At 39.0% G+C, this 22995-nt stretch overlaps 1 long non-coding RNA gene across 1 annotated transcript; it reads left to right on the top strand.

Annotated features, from left to right (window-relative positions):
* The first annotated feature begins 44 nt into the window (after positions 1 to 44).
* On the top strand, positions 45 to 21238 carry LOC107518122. The gene is made up of 4 exons (XR_001598744.2): positions 45 to 3896; positions 6629 to 7468; positions 18977 to 19040; positions 21057 to 21238. It is a non-coding gene; the product is annotated as an uncharacterized LOC107518122 (long non-coding RNA).
* Positions 21239 to 22995: the final 1757 nt, after the last annotated feature.

Raw genomic sequence — 22995 nt, 5'->3', positions numbered from 1 at the left:
TTATTATTATTTGGATAGTAGTCATCATAATGGGATATCTTACTGTGGTTTTGATTTGCATTTCTCTGATGGTTAGTGATGTTGAGCATCATTTCATGTGCTTGTTTGCCATCTGTAAATTGTCTTTGGAAAATGTCTGTTCAGTGCTTTTCCCGTGTTTGTGGTACATACATAAAGGTCGAACTTCACTCCTTTGCATATGCACATCGTTTCCCCAACACTGTTTATGAAAGACATCGCCCTTTCCTTACTGCACAGTCTTGGAGCCCTTGGTAAAGATCATTTGACCATATAACAAGAGTTTATTTCTGGATTCTCTATTTTATTCCATCGGTCTATATATCTGTCTTTATGCCAGCACCATATTATTTTGATTACTACGGCTTTATAATATAATTTTGAATCAGGAACTGTGGGTTCTCCAAATTCATTTTTCTTTTTCAAAATTGTTTTGGCTATTCAGGGTTCCTTGAGATCTCATATGGATTTTAGGATGAATTTTTTCTATTTCTGCCAAAAATGCTGAGATTTGATAGGGATTGTGTTGAATCTATAGATTGCTTTGCATAGTCTGAAAATTGTACCCTTCTTTTTAACTGCATAAAGCTACTGGAAGATGAATTTGACCAAAACGAGGGTATAAAATAAGAATGTGGAAGTTGGTGGACCACTGGGATGGGAGTGACCATTGGTGCACTGTACTAAAAAGCCATTGGACAGTGTGGAAGAGTTAGTATAATATTTATAAAGATATTCAAGTTAACAAAAAATAAAGTGATTATTAACAAAAAGGGAAGTGTTATCACAGCATGTTACAGTGCTTGGCTGTGATTAACATTTGCAGGAGCATATGATGCAAATATTGAATATTTAATCAAAAAGTATAATGTATACGAAGTTGTGAATGAGAAAGCACAGCGTTAGGAGAGCTAGGCCTTCATTTTCCCATGATGAGAAGTCAACAACGAGTCAAAAGACAGCAGCATTCTTTTTGAAGACTTAGTGTACTATTAAATTTTTTTTTTTGAAATTTAAATTTAAAAATCTAATCTCATTACAATTTATAAATTGGTTTTAATTGATTACGTTTTGCACTGATAATATCTTGAATATGTTGGGTTAAACAAAAGATATTAAAATTGATTTCACTTGTTTCGTTTACTCTTTTTTTAAATGTGGCTACTAGAGAACTTAAAATTACACATGTAGTTTGCGTTATATGTCTATTGGGCAGCACTGGTTTAGAAATAAGGCGATATGTAAATGACAGAAGAAACAGCTACAATAGTAAGAAGCGGTTGTCTCTGGGGAGAGAACTAGGGGACTGAGGAGAGGCGGAACAGGGAATTACTGTATTTTGCTCTAAGTCTTTTACTACCATTTGACTTTTAAAATAAATGCATATAAAATTTTCTCTGTTAGTCCATATAGATTTATCCGTTCTTTTAGGAACTGCATAATATTCTACTATATGAAATTGCCACAATTGCTATAATTAGTCCCTTTTTAAATGGATATTTAAGTTGATTCTAAAATTTTTTCTTACTATGTCAAATATCACTTTAATGACTATTTCTGAATGTAGATTTTTGCCATATTTTATCTGCAAGACAAGTATCTAGAAGTGGGCTTCTGGGACAAAGGGTATGTGCATTTAAAGTTCTGATAGACCTATCAAAATTTCTCTTCTGAGAAATTGTACTCGTTTACACTCCCTCCAACACTACCAGCTTCTCCACACATGATCAGATGGAAATGATCACATTTTAGCTATCACTTTTTTGTTATTATTTCTGATGTTGAATGTCACATGTATGTTTTATTGGCCACTGTTTCTCTGTTCACGTCCTTTGCTCACTCTTGTCTTAGATTGCTGTCTTTTTCTAAGTGATTTATAAGAGTGGGTAGAAACTTACTCGATGGATTCTGAGGGTTATTGTAGACGGGAAAGATTTTTGTCTTCCTAAAAGAAGACCAATCCAGAAGTGTCTGGTGAAGGAACAGATGAGACTGTCTATATTGACAACAATTGCTATTTAGCAAAAAATTAATTTAAATAAATAGAACCACATGTATTCCAAGAGCAAAACAACCAAACACCCCTGCTAAAATCATGGCTAATTTTTTAAGTAATAAAAATTGTTTTGAGAAGGAAAGTAATTTTGTGCCCCCCCCGAAAAAAAAAAAACAGATTATTTTTAGTTTTTAGGCCGATTTTACCTATTTTACCTCTTTTCTGACCTCTTGGTCTAATTAGCTTCGTTCTAAGTCTCCATAATTTGTCTTCAACTCTAAGCTTATAAAAGTACTGTGTACTCCAGTCTGAATATTTACACACACACATCCCGCTTTTATTAAAAACTGTGTACTGTTTCTCCCCCTCCCCATTATTCACTCCCTTCGCTCCCCAGCAGATAGCCTTCAGGGGCAGCCACTGCGGTGGACACAGCATTTGCACACTTGAAAGTCTGCATGGTATGTTGAGTTAAAATAGAAGAATGCACACAGGTATTAAAACAGTCATCCTTCTGCCAGGGGAAAGAGTGGCTTCCAATATAGCAGCAGCTAGGGATAACTTACCCAAATAACTTCTCTTTCCCCCACTTTAATAGTAAAATGAAGAAAAATGTGTCATGGGAATGTGGAGAAGTGAGTGAGGGTGCAAGTCGACACAGCGAAGTAACAGCTTAGGACATAAAAATAAGTATCTCTCCACTGTTTATAGAAACACAGGACTAAAAGGCCCTGTGTAACGCGGGGAGTACACGTCGTCATCACCAGCGCAGTTTCTCCTCAGCCCCGCAGGCTGAGCTTTGCATCCCCTCACTCTTAAACCTCTCTGCAGGAGGCAGGGCTCCATGACCACCCTCAGAAAACTGTGCAAGTGTCAATCCCTCCTGTGAGTCAGAAGGCTCTGCTTCACTTAATGAAGATCATTTCCTCTTCTAACCTTTTTATGGATTTGGGAAGAGACCAGACCACTAGTCATAACCTAATCATCTTGCACAGGCTTCTCATATCACTTCTATCCTGGCTTCTTCCTCCAAGTATCCTCCTCTGTAATACATTTTTTTTTCCTTTACATCTTTGAAGGATTTCAAAGCCCCTTTCTGATTTATCTCTCCATATGACACTAAAACTGCTCTTCAGTGTTGAAATTTGCAACTGAGCGTTTGTTTTAATGTAACTGGTTGTAGAAATGGAAAGTGAAGGCGTTGTTTTGTCATTGCTGAAAGACTACATTTTTCTTTCCTGCTTCCAACCTCCAGCCTCCAGCTCAGCCGCCAGTAACAACCTGTTTCCAGTGCCTATGATATAAATACAACAAAATTTATGAGTCCTGGCATTGTGCCGGAAGCCTTTTCTTATGAACCCCTAGGAAAATAGAATAATCCATTGTTACAACAGCTTTCTGTGAAAGTTTGCCAAATCAAGCACAAGAATTTGGGTGTGAAGTCTGGCAGGGCTCATCCAGACACATGAAGGAATCTCTATCTCTAACTTCTGAAGATAAACAAAAGGTCACTTGAGATTGATAGAGCATATTCCATGGAATTAGAGCTTGATATCATTGACTGTGCAGGTAACTCCACATCTGTACAACACACTGTCAATGACTTGCAGTAGGGTACTGATACCTACTTTCTGAGCCTTCTGCCTGAGGCATTGGTGAGTCAGATTTTCATCCAAAGACGGTGGTGAGAATTGCTTTCTTCCCATTCTGATTTAGATCTCATCTACATTCTTGTGCAATGCTAGTCAGGATGGAGGTGGCCAAGTTCTTAAATGAAGAATCTTATTCTCATCCTCTGTTTTTGTACTCTGTCAGAGTTCTTTGTAGAGTTTTCACCAACCACATGGCTAAGGAGACTAGCCTCCCATCAAAGGAGTAGACGGTAAGCGATAAGCTTATTACTTATTACTAAGAAATAGCTTCTCTTATCTTAATATATAGTCATGTTCTGTTCTGTTCTCTTTTCCTCCGATGATCCCACTGTTCTGTCCATTCCCTTGGCTGGAAAAGTTACATCCTGCTTTATTTTCTCTCTTTCTTAAGAATGAGTGTCATCCTCCCTATGTAAGAATATGTACAGCAGAGAAAATTTGGAAAACACCAAAAAGCACAAGGGAAAAACTATTCATAATTCTACTACCCAGAAGTCAACACCATTAATATTTTAGAATATATATATACCCATGTAAATCTTCATTTTAACTCATATTACAAAAGAGCAATTATACTGTGCTTTCTGAATTATAACATTTTTAAATTTGGCAATATAGTCACCATCTCATATTATTCATGTGAAAATATATTTTACAACATTTTCAATTACCAGATTTTTTAGTTCATTTATATGGACATAGACGAATTATTTCCACAGATATCTTTGCATTCGTTTTACATTTTCTTTACAACAAAATCCTAGAAGTGAAATCATAGGAGCATAGTGAGATCATTTTAAAGCTATTAAAATGATTGCCCTTCATTGAGTGTACGGAAGTGTCTATTTCTCAAGTCTGTGGTCAACAGCAGGCCCTTACCTATTTAACCGTTTTCAATTTGATAAGTATAAAATGGCATCTCAGTGTTTAATAATATGGCATTTCTTTGATTATGCATCTGAATGTATTTACATGGGTTTCATGGTCAGATGTATGCACTCTTTTTATGATTTGCTTCTTTAGGTCTTTGGTCCTTTGTTTCATTCATATTTTTCTTATTTCTTTGTGTTGACTACATAAACTTCACTAACTCACTGGAGTGGTTATTAGCTTAGAGTCAGACTACCTGGGCCCAAACCCTGCACTACTTCTTACTGGCTGTCGTGACCCTGGGTAAGTTACTTAGGCTCTCTGTGCCTCAGTTTTCTCATCTATAAAAAGAACAATCATGCCTGCCTCCAAAGGCTGGTGTGTGGTACCATCTGGCACGTACCAATTGCTAAATAAGTGCGAGTTATTATATGTACTTAAGGTATTCTCTATATAGTAAGGATATTGACTCTTTATTATATATGTTGCAAATACTTTCTCCTATTTTTAAAATTTTTATGTATGGCTTTTTAGCTACAAAATTCTCTAAATCAAATTTATTTGTTTCCTTTTTTTTTTCTTTATAGCTTCTACCATGGTGTAATGCACATAAAGTTTTTTCTTATTCCAGGATTATGCAAATATCACTATGTTTTCATTCATGGTTTTGTTTGCTTTCTCATTTGTTTGTTTTACTTAACAATTTTTAATTATAAATCTATATGAAATTAGTTTTAGTAAATAGAGTGAGGTGAGGTACTGATTTTATTGCTTTTTAAAATCCCAATACTATTTATTGAATAATCTCTGATCTTTCTATTTATTTGAAACACCACCTTTATGATGAATTACCATATATGATGACACTTTTGTATATTTGTTGGTTTCTGGAATTTCTATTCCTTTTCACATAATAAAAAAATTTTTTTAATGTAGGTCCTATATCTTTCCTTTTGCATTAATTCCTATGTATTTTGTATTTTTGTTGTGCTTTGGGAATATAATATTTTTTCCTTATATATAAAATCTGCTGTTATTAAAACTTGCATCATACATATATGGAGGAAATTCTTTTTGCATATTTTTAACTGGTTGTTTTACCAAACTGTCCTGTTTATACTAATAGATGTTGCTTGATATGATATTTACTAGTAAGCATATCATTCAAATAATATCTTTGTGGTTTCTTCTGTGATACATATACTTGTTTTTTATTTTTTATTTTGTCTCATTACTACTCAAACTTCTAGAATGTGAAGTGCTTGCAGAGATTCTGAGGGTTCTTGTCTCACTTTTCACTGATGATTTTAGCTGTTGATGAGTGGAAACAATGCCATGTTCGGAGTTATAACTAAGAACAGATTTTTCACTGCGCAAAGTCATGAAGGCCTGTCACAGTTGTGTTAAAATCATTCCACATCCCTTGTGGTTGTAGAACTGTTTACCGTTTTGTGTTCAACATGACTTAATCTGCATGTGTTATATGATTTAACTCCCCTAGCAGCCCAATGAAGTAGATATCGTTATTCCTTTTGTCAGATGAGAAGCCAAAGCTCAGAGGAATATAAAAGTTGGTTAATTCCATATTACCACGTGACAACAGTGACATTTGAATTAATTCTACTTATTTTTATTTCCAGCATTTTACAAAGTGATGGAAATAGTAAGAGTTGCATACAAATTCTATTACTCTGTGACATTGAGAGGAATATAAAGAAATACATGTAGTCTTAGTAGCTCTCAAATTTGAATGTTCATAAGAGTCACCTGGCGTGCCATTAAAAGTACAGATTCTTGGGCCCTACTTTCAGAATTTCCAGTTCTAAGGGCCAGGCTAGGATGGGGCACAGGGAGCTATAGTATTGAAGAGAAGGCCCCCACAAATACCCCTTTAAGAAACAACATTTTAACTGTATAACTAGGGATATTATATCATTTAACTGTATTTCATAACTCTTTAGAATACAGAAATTCTGCTCAGAGCTAATATAACAAGGCTCTCTCCCTGCTGGCTGTAGTAAGGCTCTGTTCTTTTCTTTTCTTTTTTTAAAAATTAATTTAAAAAATTTTTTAAGCTTCTGCTCTTCTACAGTACAGTTCTCCGAGATTGGTCATCAAGCTTATTTAGTTTAAGTCGAGAAAGAAGAAACCAGTGTTCTGGCTGACTTATGTGAAAGTAAGTATTTTATTGCATAAGATTTTGCTGGTACCATCTCTCACACTGAGGGAATGATGTTTTAAAAATCTTTTGCTAGGGCTGTCACTTTACCTGAAAGTAATCAGAGTTTACTCCAATTTGTTTGTTCTTTGTTATTGCCACTTGGACCAAGTTCTTATTTGGAATTCTCTCTTTTACACACATCTGGGAGATTTTGAAAGAAATTAAGTAATTTTTCATTATTGGATTGTATTATATAGATTCACCACCACATCTTCAATTTAATCAGGAAGAAAAACTTCACACTTGCATCTAGGTTAACCACTTGATTTTAATCATTTAATCTTACCTGTGCTATTTTGGACTATAATTTCTATTAGAGAATAGATCTTACATACATGTTAGGTCAGGTTTATCTTCCCCATACATGCCCTATATTTTCAAACATTAAATAAATGCTCTCACAATATCTAACATTATGGATAGGAACTGATTTTATTATGGTTTTAGGAAAGCAGCCGCAAGGAAATGCTTATGGCAAAAGTTTTTCACCCTGGAGAGGCTACATGAAAGAATATTTTCATTTACTTCAAAGGACATCTTATTTAAAAATAAAAAAATCTCCAAACACAATGTATCTTGATTCACTGGAGCTGGAAAATAGGATGTACCTGGTAGGAAAGGAGGCTGTGAAATCAACCCTTTGCGTAATTCCCAGAGGTCGAGAGGCTGGAACAACCACACCTGAGTTCCTCAAAAGACCCTTGGAAACTGGTGAGTTGATCCTGATTCTCTAACAGGTAGGTGCCCAGCTGGTGCAATTCCAAGATCCCAAATAACACTGGGTTCTGGGTGCCCAGGAGCCTATAGTTCGCCATGACTTTTCCTCATTAGATAGTTTACAATTCCCTAGGGAGGTGGTTCAAGTACTCTCTAATTCCTTGACTTACCAGAATGGCTTCTACCCTGATGAGACCATCAGGGAGAAAGGCAGGGAAAGATGAAGAGCCGAAGAAGAGAAGGAGCCCGGGAAAAGTGTGCAAAGACCATGCTGGCGTCTGGCAGTGACACCGGCCGGCCTTTTTGAGAGATTACCCAAAATCTTATAAGGAATCCTTGCAGATTGGTTAAGCATTTGCTTCTTTTTTGGGCATGTGCAGGTTCCGATTTCCATGTGGCTCACCTGGAAAATTTAATGCTGCTGCCGTTGCTGCTTTTTGGATCCCAGTCTGATAGTGTAAAACTCGAGGACACTCCACCCACAGTAACATGGCGCCGAATATAATGCAGTCATCAGTTGGCCCCCTTTGGGGGGGATGGGCTCATTATAATATGTATCTTTTGGGGCAGGGGACAGGAAGTGACTCCCTCCTGATCATTTGATGCTTGGTTGCTTTATTAGTCAGTTGCTCACACATCAAATGAATACAAATATTTTTAAATTTTAAAATATTATTTTCCAATTACCTTTCAGTATCATAACTGCAATTTATAGCATTACAATTTATGAACCCTGATCATTCCACTATGGCACAGTTTATTGCACTTTAAAAAATTGTAACCCGAGGTTTTCTTTATAATATAGATTCTTTCCTGCTATCTTCTTTTCTTCCTTCCTTTGTTTCCTTTCTTCTTTTCACTCACTAAACATTCAGCGTTCCCGAGGCATTGTGACAGGTTGTCCTTAAGGAACTCCTAGGTGGGGTGGGGATTTGATGGAGAGTCATAGCTCTTTTTTTAGGGTTGCATAGCACAGAGGGCTGTTGAAGCAAAGATGGTGACCTAACACCAACAATTCTTCCCTCTGGAGAGTATAGCACATGCCTTTAACTGTTCATTTTCACTTAAAAACCCCATTTCTCAAAGAGCACCTTACCCTAAACTGGTTACTTACTTCCCCCTTTACGATCGTAATCAAAAGACATTCATGAATCGCTTGAATGGTTTGCTGTCAGCTCATCTCCAGCCGTCATCTCTTGATCCCTTTGGCCACTTTCTCAAACGCTTTGAGGCCTTTGACACCTGGATTTCCGACCTCTGCCATCTTTTTTTTTGGAGGGGGGCGTTAGTGACCACGTGGCTGACCTTTCTAATGTTCTTTCTCTCGGAGGCATCTCCGTTCCGACAGCCTTCACCACTTTTCCATCTCAGCTTTCCCCGCCACCGTGGATCTGCCCCCCAGCAGGGCTGCTTCACCCCTGAGGTCTTAAAAGCCAGCCAGCCGCCTACCCAGATCATAGCTACTGATCTTCTTGCCCTGTCACTACCTTTTTCATTACATCAGCTTTTGGATGTCACCGGCTCCATCAGTTCCTTCCACTTCAAGTGGATTAGTCCTCTTTCGATTTCATTTCTTTCCTGGGCAACATAGAACTTATTGTGTATCCATCTGATGTGTGTGTGTAAGAATTTATGCTATATTTATTTTGTTTCAGATTATCTATTTTTACAAATAGATATAGAATTTGTGTGCAGTATGTTACATGCAGTAAAACATACAAGTCTCAGGTGTATAGTCTGAAGAACTGTTATATACGTTTCACCTGTAACCACGACCCAGCTCAATGAGAACATTTCCGTTACCGCGTATAATTCTGCCCAGCTTCTTTCCAGTCAATAGCCACCCCACCCTCCCGATATAACCACTATAGTGACTTGCAATCAGCAGAGATCAGTTTTGCCTATTGTTGAGCTTCTTATAAATGGAAAAGTCTCTGCTTCATAGCAATCAAGATTTAAATAAATTCTTATTGTTCACCACATGGTGGGAATTGGATCATTTTAAATGTGTCCCATTAGCCACACATACACACACACACACACACACACGGCTATTATAATAAAGAGAAAAAAAATCAGTTTTCTCATATATTCCTGAGATTTTTGTCCTTTCTTCAGAGTTGTCTGTCCCTGGAGACTCTCCTGTGTCACTCTTGGTATCTTGTATCATTTAGTTCAATGTCTTGATGCTCAAGGCTCATCCCCATATCCAGCTCCAGAGAAGGGAAACGGTCCTTCTATGTCTTTTGTCTCTGACTTCACTCTTACAGAGCAATGCAACTAGACTCAAGCAAAGACACCTTAGGTTGAGAGCAAAAGATGCTTTTTAGGAGCCAGACAGAGCAAGCATGTTATACCTTGATTTGAGCAGAGAAGGACGCACATTTTGCTATAATTTTGACTGTGCGTATTCCTTTAAGCCTTCCGATATAATAATCTACAAGGTATTATTTTGGTCTAGTTGGTTTAGGGCCTGTGTTATATGAAAGAGAAGATACAGCGTCAGGATCCAAGGCAATCACCACAATTATTGTTTGTTCAATTTCTTTGTAGTCTCCAGATGAGTTTTTATGTGTTCCCAGAAATCCACCCTGGGTCATCTTCTCTCCTCCCTCCACACATTGTCCCTTGGGAATTTCATCGTCATCTGCTGTGGCTTCAGCCATTATGTCTATGGATGTGACTCCCACATATGTTTATTTTAACCCAACCTTGGACTGAGAGCCCTCGACCCTCGTCCATCCTTCCTGGATATCTCCAGGTGCATGTCTCACAAGCATCTGCAAGCCAATAGATCCCAAAATGGCCTCAGACCCTCCTCTCTTCCAGATCTGCTCACCTCCCATAGTCTATATACTGATGATGTGAGTCTACCCATATTCTCACCTCTGAGTTCTACCTCCTCAAATTCTCCTGGATCTGTCCTTTCTTATCCACCTGCACTGTCACCGCCCTAGTTCAGGGTCCACCATCTCCTGTCAACTCTTGTCTTAAAGTCTCCATATTCTGTTGCCCTTCACCTATTCTGGTCCTACTGCCAGGGGGATTTTCTGACACATTATTTGATCATATCACTCTCTGATTCAAAATGCTTCAGTGACTTCCAATTTCAGTCTCATAGTCTAGCATGCAAATGTTTTATGATCGGGCCCCTGCCTGCTTGTCCAGACTTATCACCTGCCCACTCTCCCTTCAAATTTTGAACTTCAGTAATGCTGAACTATCGGACATGCTCTGAAAATGCTATATACTGTGCCTTTGTGTTGCTGTTCACTTTTCCTGAAATACCCTCTTCCTGTTGTTTACCTGGGAAGGATAAGGCAACCTCAGTGCTACCCGCTTTGTGAAGACTTCCCCAATTCCCTCTCTCTTAAGCACAGGGTCCTCAGTCCTATAGATGCAAAGGAACGAATTCTGCAAACGACTTGAGTGGGGTTAAAGGAAGTTTCATGGAGGCTGGCATCTTTGTGTATTATAATTTTCTCCATTCTCCATCTCCTGCTTATCTATAAGTTCCTAGCAGGTAGAGTCTCTTGTTCAGCTTTGCACAGAGATGGTGCTCAGTATCATTGGTTAAATGACTGAATGAATAAATAGAGTATAGCATTGTGTTCGGTACTTTGCGAAGAAGTTGGACACCATTTCTGCTCTCTTTAGACTTTACTGTGGAAAGAATGATGAAGGCTGGAAAGCTAAAAGACCAAGACTATTCTGTAGGAGATGCTTATTTGAGTTTTGAACACTAGTTTAAGAGCCTTTTAAGTGAGTGTGTGATGGGAGTGGGAATCTTTCTGATTAATCAGTGGAGGCTTTGCAATTGGGGAGGCTGGAACTTAGGACCTGGGCCAGGAGTGGTAACGAGGAAGACTACTCAGAGGGTGGGGAAGGGTTTTCCAGGCACTGGGTGTGTTTTCGGAAGAAGCTCCTATGCATGAGTAGAATGCTGCTAGTAAGGCACTAGAGCAATGGCAGGAGTGAGATAAGCAGTGAGATGGTAAAATAATTCAGGCACATGGACTAAGAGGCAGAGTCTAGATTGCTTGGGTCTAGTTCTTTTCAAGTGTGCTCAGATGTCCCACCCTTGAGGATCGCATCTAATTCATCCATCAGTACTAACCTTTCCCCAGGACCACTAAGGACAGAAATTAAGTCAGGGAAAACTTACTCTGCCCACTTCCCACCCATATACATACACGTGATCACTCACTCTTTCATAAGCTCACAGTTTTTCCACCGTGAATGAATGTGAGATCACAGTATTTGAGACAATTTTAGGAGCAATCATTTAATATCATCTCTAAGGATATTGTTCTCTCTAGAGTGGAGGCAGGTTAATGTGTAAATGCACACATTTGTTCATGCATATGTGTGTTCAGCATGTTTAAAGCAAAAAGTCTGCAAACTTATTGCTGGCATTATTAGCTTCCTTTCATAGAAGAAGTAATTGAGCTTCAGAGAGGTTAAGTGACTTGCCTTTGATCAGAGAGAAAACTTTGGACAAGTAAACTTGCTGAGCCTCAGTTTCTCACCTCTATGATGGGGATGATAATACTGTACTGTATATTGTAGTTATTGCCCCAATTCTATTCTCCTCCTCTATTGTATAGCAGCTACCTTTTAAAAAAGAAAGAGTAATTCTATGGCCACGCCACCCTGAACAAGCCCTATCCTGTCAGATCTCAGAAGCTAAGCAGGGTCGGGCCTGGTTAGTACTTGGATGCGAGACCACCTAGGGAAATCAGGTGCTGTAGATGGAAAAAATAAAAAATAAGGGATTGTAAGCTGACATGGTCCTTCCAATCTGTGAGGTCAACGAAGGATTGCCTCATCTAAAATAAAATAAAATAAAATAAAATAAAATAAAATAAAATAAAATAAAATAAAATGTAATGTAATGTAATGTAAAGTAAAGTAAAGTAAAATAAAATAAAATAAAATAAAATAAAATAAAGAGTAGTTCTCAATCTTGGGTAGTTATTCCCCAGAGGTATTTGGAAATGTATGGGGACATTCTTGATTGTCATAATGACTTAGGGGGACATTACTTACTTTTAACACAATAGATCTACTGCTGACCGTAGACTGAGTCCTGATGGATCCAAATCAATCAAGATAAGCCTTCCCCTTTGACACCGTGAGAAATGGATGTTCCTGTTACACTTAATGGGCTGCCTTCCAAGATGGAATACTGTAAAGGAGCCATAGCAACAGTTATAGAGAAATATTTACAAGTGGTGTCACTGGTGGTAGAAGAAGTTTGGCTCTCATCCTGTTTTATCTTGTTTCCTATAGTTTCTGGTGGGTTCATCCGATCCATTCCCATTGTACTGGAAAGTCTCTAAGGGCAGAGACCTCATGTGTCTTCCAATGTTCTTTTATTCCTCGTGGCATCAAATCCAATACTTTGCATAGTATTCTCAGTAAATTATTGCTGAGGTCAATTGGATAAATTTTAGCATTAAGATCTGGCTCAGAAGTATGGGCTTATGAGAGAGTTTCTAGTTAACATACACATTGCCAGACTGAGACCAGCCAAGGTACAGTTCAGCTAAACCAATAATTTCTTAGACTCTCAAAGTTAGAAGGAACCTTAAAGTTTATTGGCCACCTCGCCTTCCACCTGTTCAGCAGTTCTGGGTACCATCTTTTTAAGGGTCATAGTGATTTTCAACCAAGGACAGTAAATATCTGCATTCCCTCCAGAGGTGTTTTGAAACATGGTTGGGGGCACTGAGGCATTTCAGGTTGTCGCATGCATGGGGGGCACCTATGGCATTTAGTGGGCAGGGGCCATGGATTCTAAATGCTCTCAAAGTTCAGGAAAGTCCTGCACAATGAATTGCCCTGCTTGCAATGCCAGTGGTTATACCTGTGGAAAACACTGTAAAACTGGAGCTCATTCAAGGAAGAGTTACTAGGTGACGGTTATCAATAGATTTTTTTTTTTATGAGACATTTTTTAATTCAATATACAGAAGTACTTCCTCTTCTTCTTCTTGTAGCTTTATATCCACCCCCCCCACACACAAATATTAACACTACAGCGAAACTGAAATTGGACAAACCATATGCAAAGGCCAGAGTTTCTGGTGAGTTTTTAAAACTCTATTTAATATAATCAGATAACTGAGGAATAGCACATCTCTGAGAACAGTTTCAAATGAAAGCCAGAGACCAAAATAGTCAAGAGAAAGAAAAAAAAAACTGGAGAAAGCTAACTCAGAGGAAAAAAAAGGTTATATGCAAGGAGAGGAAACATTCAAGGGAAAAAACACTATTATTAATATATTCATGACATAAAATAAAACATTCTAACCATCAAGTGAAAAGAGAATGCTAGAAAAAGCAATTAATCAAACAGGAAAAGTGCTTAGAAATCAATGAAATGACATCAAAAGTGAATTTTCCAATAGAAAGATTAGAAGATAATGTTGAGGAAACATCAGAGAAATTAGAATAAAAAGAAGTGAAATAGAAAACAGGAGATAAAAAGTAAAGATCAAATAATTAGAGAATCAGTACAGGAAGTGCAGTTTCTAAATACAAGTGTCCAAAGATGGAATGCAACAAACCATAGGGAGGAAATCATCAAAAAAGTAAGTCAAGCCTATTTCCCAGAACTGGAAGACATGAGTTTCCTGACTAAAATCGCTTACTGAATTCCCTGCACAATGCAAGAAAAAAGACCCACACCCAGCACAGCATTGTGCAAATTCAGTACACTCAAGACAAAGAGCCAATCTTAGAGACAATGTTATACCCTTAAAACAAGAATAGGAAACCATAAAAAGGAACTTTCAGATTACAAATAAAGAGCTATTAGGAATCGATAAACGTGACAGTAGTGATGAAAACCTCAAAAGAAGGATCAGAAAATAAACCTGAGGCATTCTTCTAAAAAGGACAGTAAAATGCAGAAGGAAAAACAGAAAAGAAAAAATGAAGATATTAGAGGACCCATCCAGGAGTTCCAATATCCAATTAGCAAGAGTTGCAAGGATGGGGAACAAAAAAACAAGAAGAGGAAATCATCAACTAAATAATTCAAGCAAATTTCTCAGACGTGAAAGATATTGCGAGTTTCTACCATTTCCTGAAAGGGCCTCGGAGGACACAGCATAATGCATGAAAACAGGTCCATGCCCAGGAACATTATTGTGAAATTTCAGAACACTGGCGTCAAAGGGAAGATCCTTTCTGCCTTGATTATGAGAGGATGTTCTCCACAAAAACAAGAGAGTAAACCAAGAAAGACGAAGAGATGAGAAACCCAACTCGGGAGGAAAACAGGGGATTCCGAGGTTGATAGTGAAGTCCCAGGATGACAGCTCTGCGACAGCACGGAGAGCACTCAAACGAGATGCAGGGGGTTGGAGGAGTGGAGGGCGGTGGCCGGGAGGGTGGGGGCGCAGTTCTGTTTAAGAGGAAGAAAGACACTGGTAGATCGCCTAACATCGGTTGACCTTGTGTCTGTTAAAAGGCGTGTCTCTTAGAAAGTAGATGCACAGAGAATTAAGCAAGTTGGGGGAAAGCGCAACACTTAATTTCAGGAAACACAAGAAGAAAAGAGGCAACCACAGTCCATCGTACTCAACCGTGAGTTGTATTCGCATAGACAAGTCACGTAAGCACAGAACATTGATTTACTCAAAAACGATATTGTCTTGGGAGCATGGAGCACAGAGGGGAACGTGGATGCTTACCTACCGTAACAGGTGACAGAAAATGTCTAAAAGTCACAATTCGGAACAGTATCATCTAGGCAGTTTTTTCGAAATCGCCGAGATGTACACAGCAGGTCCCTGAATAACATCCTTTCATTCAACGTTGTTTTGTTATAATGTTGATAAGATGCCGTAGGAACTTAACCCTCGCTCATCTCAGTTAGTCTATGGTAAATTGGTTTCGTCATACATCATTTCGCTTACTTGCAAAACCTATCGATGACATTAGGTGAAGGCTTACTGTACTCCAGAAGAAATGGCCAAAAGAATCGGAAGTGGTTGCCTCTGGGAAGAGGCGCTGGAGGAGCGCGAGGGGTGATGTGAGGAGCCACTCCGTTTTGTTATCAATGTTTTAATATCATTTAACTTTCTAAAGGATGTGCATGAGTACCTTTGGTGAAATAACCAATTTTTAAAATACATGATGTTTTTTTTTTCAAAACAATAAGAATAAGACAAGAGTAAAGAACTTTAATTAACTCAATGAATCAACACGGTGATGGACTATGGACCCTCCCGATAAGGGGCTGGTCTCAGTCTCCTCGTCTTCAGCATCTAGCACTGAGTAGGACCTCAATAAATATTTGTTGTTTGACCGATTTCTCTATTAATGGGTGTCTTGGGCTACACACTGATAGAACGATTCTAAAGGAAAAGTGAATAGCTAACACTCATCGAGCATCTACTTACTCTATGTCAGTCTTTGTTCTAAGTGCTGGGCGTATATCACAAATTTAATTTTCACAGGTCCATGAGGAAGGTGCTGACGTTGTCCTCATTTTATAGACAAGGAAGCTGAAGAACAGAGGGGCTTGTGTAACTCATTTCAAGTCACACAACTAGGAAGCGTCGACGTTGGATCCACACAGTCGGCCGGGCTCTGGAGTCTCCACTCTCAACTGCTAAGCCTTACAGCAACGGAGGAGGTGCCCTGTGGTCAGGTCGCAGCTGGAATATTCTGTTCTGTTCTGAACGCACACACACTCTTTACAAGTGGAATGTAATCTGAGGAAGTTGAACAGGATGTGAGAAGACCAAAAACCATGTAAGTGGGCGTGGGACACAGGGATAATCTGTCAATGATGGGTCCAAAGTTTACTAAAAACCTTTTATAAAATAGTGTGTTGCCTCCGGTGTGATCTTTATCTCTGAAATGTTTAAGAAAACTTTTTAAGGGGGTGATGTAAAGGTAATCCAAGCATCCTGAAGTAGACTGGATGCAATATTTTAGATTTTTTTCAGCCATAAGAAGAGGTGAAATACTGCCATTGGCAACAATACGGATGAACCTTGAAATAATTATACTAAGCAAAATAAGCCAGACAGAAAAGGTTGAAAATCACATGATATCATTTATATGTGGGATATAAACCTAAAAGCAACAAATGAATAAGAAAAACAAATAGGTTTTCTTCCAAGCCTGCAGTTTGACCAGCTAATAATTTTCAGTAATGGGACCATCTATTTCAAAGCAGTTAATTTCCTGTGGAGTTATGGAAAAGGTCTTCCTTAAACTAAAATTTAGCTTTAGATAATCTCTACTATTGGTTTTAGTTTTACTACTTGGGACACAATGAACAAGTCCAATCCCTTTTCTTCATCAGCCCCCTCAAAACAGAATTGGACTGTCATTATTGACAAACTGTTCCTATTTCCCATGGCCATTTGCATGGTTTTTGGTCTGCTCACACCCTATTCAACTTCCTCAGATTACATTCCACTTGTAAAGAGTGTGTGTGCGTTCAGAACAGAACAGAATATTCCAGCTGCGACCTGACCACAGGGCACCTCCTCCGTTGCTGTAAGGCTTAGCAGTTGAGAGTGGAGACTCCAGAGCCCGGCCGACTGTGTGGATCCAACGTCGACGCTTCCTAGTTGTGTGACTTGAAATGAGTTACACAAGCCCCTCTGTTCTTCAGCTTCCTTGTCTATAAAATGAGGACAACGTCAGCACCTTCCTCATGGACCTGTGAAAATTAAATTTGTGATATACGCCCAGCACTTAGAACAAAGACTGACATAGAGTAAGTAGATGCTCGATGAGTGTTAGCTATTCACTTTTCCTTTAGAATCGTTCTATCAGTGTGTAGCCCAAGACACCCATTAATAGAGAAATCGGTCAAACAACAAATATTTATTGAGGTCCTACTCAGTGCTAGATGCTGAAGACGAGGAGACTGAGACCAGCCCCTTATCGGGAGGGTCCATAGTCCATCACCGTGTTGATTCATTGAGTTAATTAAAGTTCTTTACACTTGTCTTATTCTTATTGTTTTGAAAAAAAAAAACATAACGTATTTTAAAAATTGGTTATTTCACCAAAGGTACTCATGCACATCCTTTAGAAAGTTAAATGATATTAAAACATTGATAACAAAACGGAGTGGCTCCTCACATCACCCCTCGCGCTCCTCCAGCGCCTCTTCCCAGAGGCAACCACTCCCGATTCTTTTGGCCATTTCTTCTGGAGTACAGTAAGCCTTCACCTAATGTCATCGATAGGTTTTGCAAGTAAGCGAAATGATGTATGACGAAACCAATTTACCATAGACTAACTGAGATGAGCAAGGGTTAAGTTCCTACGGCATCTTATCAACATTATAACAAAACAACGTTGAATGAAAGGATGTTATTCAGGGACCTGCTGTGTACATCTCAGCGATTTAGAAAAAACTGCCTAGATGATACTGTTCCGAATTGTGACTTTTAGACATTTTCTGTCACCTGTTACGGTAGGTAAGCATCCACGTTCCCCTCTGTGCTCCATGCTCCCAAGATAATATCGTTTTTGAGTAAATCGATGTTCTGTGCTTACGTGACTTGTCTATGCAAATACAACTCACGGTTGAGTACGATGGACTGTGGTTGCCTCTTTTCTTCTTGTGTTTCCTGAAATTAAGTGTTGCGCTTTCCCCCAACTTGCTTAATTCTCTGTGCATCTACTTTCTAAGAGACACGCCTTTTAACAGACACGAGGTCAACCGATGTTAGGCGATCTACCAGTGTCTTTCTTCCTCTTAAACAGAACTGCGCCCCCACCCTCCCGGCCACCGCCCTCCACTCCTCCAACCCCCTGCATCTCGTTTGAGTGCTCTCCGTGCTGTCGCAGAGCTGTCATCCTGGGACTTCACTATCAACCTCGGAATCCCCTGTTTTCCTCCCGAGTTGGGTTTCTCATCTCTTCGTCTTTCTTGGTTTACTCTCTTGTTTTTGTGGAGAACATCCTCTCATAATCAAGGCAGAAAGGATCTTCCCTTTGACGCCAGTGTTCTGAAATTTCACAATAATGTTCCTGGGCATGGACCTGTTTTCATGCATTATGCTGTGTCCTCCGAGGCCCTTTCAGGAAATGGTAGAAACTCGCAATATCTTTCACTTCTGAGAAATTTGCTTGAATTATTTAGTTGATGATTTCCTCTTCTTGTTTTTTTGTTCCCCGTCCTTGCAACTCTTGCTAATTGGATATTGGAACTCCTGGATGGGTCCTCTAATATCTTCATTTTTTCTTTTCTGTTTTTCCTTCTGCATTTTACTGTCCTTTTTAGAAGAATGCCTCAGGTTTGTTTTCTGATCCTTCTTTTGAGGTTTTCATCACTACTGTAATAGCTCTTTATTTGTAATCTGAAAGTTCCTTTTTATGGTTTCCTATTCTTGTTTTAAGGGTATAACATTGTCTCATTTCTTTGAGAGCATTAATGACACTTTTTAATTTTTCAGTATTTTGTTTCCTCCAAGTCACTTTTGGCTATTTGTTTATTCTCTCATTTTATTGTTCTAGGTCTCCTTTATATACCTGGTACTCCTTGAGTGTCTGCTCAGGAAGAGAATAGAGGACTGAAAAGGTCAGTGCAAACTTTGAGTTTATGTTGGATCTTGTTGATGTTGAGCTTCACTGTTGTGATCTGGAAGCACTATTTTAGGAAACCTCCAGTGCAGTTTTTTCTGGTCTTTTTTTCTTGGCCGGTCACATCTGAAAGGAAACTCTTCTTGTGTCCCAGTGTTCTGGTAGTTAATTAGGGTAATATGGCCAGGGAAGGCAGGCAAGGAGTCTCAGTATTTTATGGTCACTAAATGCCCTAGTTCGTGGTACTGTTTCCAAATCAGCAGCTGGGCCAATTGACCTCTATCCCAGAAAGAGTGCCTTCAAAAATCAAGTCTGCTGCTTTCGTGGGGGTGGGGGAGACCAGTGGTGTAGAGGAAGAAGGAGAAAGAAAGCTTGAATTGCCTCTCAAACAGCCTTCTCTCGGCACTTCTTGGGTTTGTTTGCTTTAGCTCTCAGTTTCTAAAATATCTAGGACTGCCAGTTTCTGGGTCTTTTGAGGACTCTGCACTGAAAACTTCATTGGTTTCATTTTTTACCATCGTTGACTTAGAACTCAACATTCTAGGATGCGCTAAGTTACCTCAGCCCTAACTGCATATGAACTGTATTATCTACCAGGATTACATTTCTTTCTTCTTCCCTCCATCATCCTTCCTTCTCGTCCTCCCTCCCCGCCCCCAGCCCCGCACTGCCCCGTGTGTTTTCTTTATTCTCTTTTTGGATACTGGCCCTTCTGGATTGATCTTCTATTTAAAACAAACAAACAAAAAGCCTTTTGTCTCTTTTCAATCTCTTTCTCTTTTCCTATTCTCTCTGGCAGATTTATTCAACTTTATTGTTTTATCTATCAAACTTTTTCATTTCTGCTATTATATTTAGAATTCCCAAGAGCTCTCTTTTTAAAAATTGTGTGTTGCTACATGATAGACTATGTTCTTTTATCTCTCCGAGGAAATTAATGTTGGCTTAAAACATTTTCTTCTACCCCTTATTTTTAAATTCCTCCTGAATTTCTTCTTTCTGCTGGTCTATCTGGTCTTTTCTGCCCCCCTCCCCCAAGGGTGAGTCACTTCTCAGATGTTTTGGTTACTTATTTTTAAGGGAGAGACACTGAAATGCCAACTGGAAACTTTACACGTGTGGATCGTTAGGTGGTGGGCTTTCCTGAAGAGGTCTGGCAGGGCTATCTGCATGGGGTGGGGCAGGTTCTCTTGGGATATTCTATTTCCCCTGAGAGGACTTGTCTGATCTCTTGCCTGGAGGACAGAAACTTGCCTTGCAAGTATTCTGACAACTGAGCTTCAAAAAGATTGGTAAAAGGGGCGATATCCACAGGCGTTTGCGCGTACCTGCATGAGTGTCTCATCTTCCATTTCCTTGTTTTCTGTTGGTATTTCGCTCTGCCCACTTGTGTGGTTAGATTTTCGTATGCAGACTCTCTTGGCTGCTTAGGGTATTTTTCCTTAACAACTTTGTGTGTGTGTGTGTGTGTGTGTGTGTGTGTGTGTGTGTGTAGGGGGGTGGGTAATGCCATTTTAGTGGGTTGGGGCAAGGGGTAAACAGAAATTTTAATTCTTTAAGAGAAACTACAACGTCTACCTTTATATTTACTCTTACCTACTCTTGCCAAGTCACGTCTTCTCCCTAACTTGTGTATAACTGTTTACATAGAATTTTACTCCCCTGACTCTCATTTAATCGGAAAGGGCATATGGGGATTTTGACTCTGCGATTTAATATAAGAGTGAGAGTATTTAGATATCGGGGTAGGCTCCCTCAGGATCCTGGAATATGGGTCAATATGCCAACTTCTGCAAGACCGTTATGAGGAAGAGAAAGGAGACTAAATTAGGAATAGGCATGCCTGCCACGTGTGCAGCCACAACGGATGTGGCGTGACCTGAACTGATGTATCTGCTGAACTCACACAGCACGTGCTCATTGGCAGCATGGGGCCCGTGGAACTGCTGATGCCCCTCTGGGAAGCTGTGTCGATGCCCGGGTTCTACGCTTCACTCTGCGTTTGCTCTTGCAGATGGCCAGTGGCCCCTTGGTTCTGGAGCAGCGTTTCTTAAGAAAGCCTGGGTAATGCAGCTTTTTCTTCTTAAAATCTTGCATGCAACTGATGCACTAACAAGAGGTCATAACATCATTAAGATAGAGAGGATAGTAGTAAATTTGGCAATTCAAAGTGGGCACAAGCCGTTGTTGTTTTATTGGAATGGGAATAGAATTTTTATATATATATATTTACATATATACATAGAATTTATATATATATTTACATATATATTTACATACACATATACACACATATATATATTATATATATAAACATATATATGTATATAGATAGCTTAAAAATTGACAGACAAAAGGCTAAAAAACAAATGGTTTGCAAGCTCAATTTGGACATTTTAGAACTTAATGAATGACTGCATCGAAAGTCTTTCTTACCTGATCACCAAACAAGACACGCCCATTAAACATTCCTTTGTTAGCCTACCTCGGGGTTACACCATGCTTTTGAAAGTAATAAAACTACTTTTAAAAACTGTTCTACATATCCCATTAGAGCGTAAAGAAGGTTTTCTCTAATTCGGATTTGCCATCATCCTATTAGTTCAAAATGACTCACATTATCAAGCAGATCCTAAGGTTTTGTTTTGAATCACCAGTGGATGCTTTAATGGAACATGAAGACTGTGTTTCCTGCTCTCATTCAAAACCCAGGAAGCTGATTTAACGCCAGGGCCATGCTGAGGTATTGTGGGGAGGGGAGGGAATGGCACCGTGGTCAAAGTTGGCATCGAGTCCTTGGCTCTTTGCCCAGCCATCTTTGCGTGCCCACCAGTCTTCAGCTACAGGGCAGGAGGTAAGGAAATGTTGACTTTCTCAGTCTTGAGTGTATTAAAAAACATCTACTAAGAGGTGGTTTTCTTTTCTTTCTTTCTTATTTTTTTTGTGTGTGTGTGTGTTTTCTGGTAGTACTAAACATGTATTTAATCAACTTCTTTTTATTTATTTATGTATTTTTAATTACAATCGACATGCAATATTATTTTATATTAGTTTCAGGTGTACAGCACAGTGGTTAACATTTATATAACTTAAGAAGTGGTCCCCCCCAATTAGTCTAGCACTCACCTGGTACTATAGATAGTTATTATGATATTATTAACTATATTCCCTGCGCTATACTTTACATCCCCTTGACTACTTCCTAGCTACCAATCTGTACTTCTTAATCCCCTCACCTTTCTCTCCCAGTCGCCAACCCCCCTCCTATCTGGCAACTATCACTTTAAGACAATAGGAATAGAATACTTATGACCTAGAAGTTGTGTAGGTGGAACGTGGAGTTTTTATAACAGTTCCTAAGAAGCCAGTGTACTTTTACCCCATGATTATCTGCAGGCATACCATGCATTATTATTAACTTTGTAAATATTCAATGGATTTTTTTGTGTGTGTTTGTGTGTGTGTGTGTGTGTGTGTGTGTGTGTGTGTGTGTGGCAGTAACATTTATAGAATTTTTTTTTCCAGTGCTTTACTTATCTGTGTGTGGTTTAGACTTAAGGTAGCTGTAAATCGTTGTATTGCAAAACTCAACTAGTGTGACATCATCATTTGTTAATATGTTTTCTAGACACAGGAATACAATTTACTCCCAATAATAATACTATTGCAATTATTAATGTCCTTAGAAGCTTTACCGTTTAAGTAAAAGGTAAGAACATCAGAATGCCTGTTAATACAGAATTTCCTTCTCAGGAGAAATGAACCTTTCGTTTTAATCAAGGTGAGACAAAGTTCCTTTATGGAAGTATTGGTGGGATGTAAGATGCAAGAAAATTGAGCCCGGATTCTAAGCAACTGAGCAAAAGGAGCTGGGTTCCGGGCAGACTCACATAGCCCATAGCCCATAGCCCAGCTATGAAGTCTCACGTGGGGCTGAGGAGAGGAAGGGGAAA

This window comes from Rousettus aegyptiacus, unplaced genomic scaffold (assembly GCF_014176215.1).
Source record: "Rousettus aegyptiacus isolate mRouAeg1 unplaced genomic scaffold, mRouAeg1.p scaffold_m13_p_13, whole genome shotgun sequence".
Lineage (NCBI taxonomy): Eukaryota > Metazoa > Chordata > Mammalia > Chiroptera > Pteropodidae > Rousettus > Rousettus aegyptiacus.
This window is presented reverse-complemented; position numbering and strand designations above follow the sequence as displayed.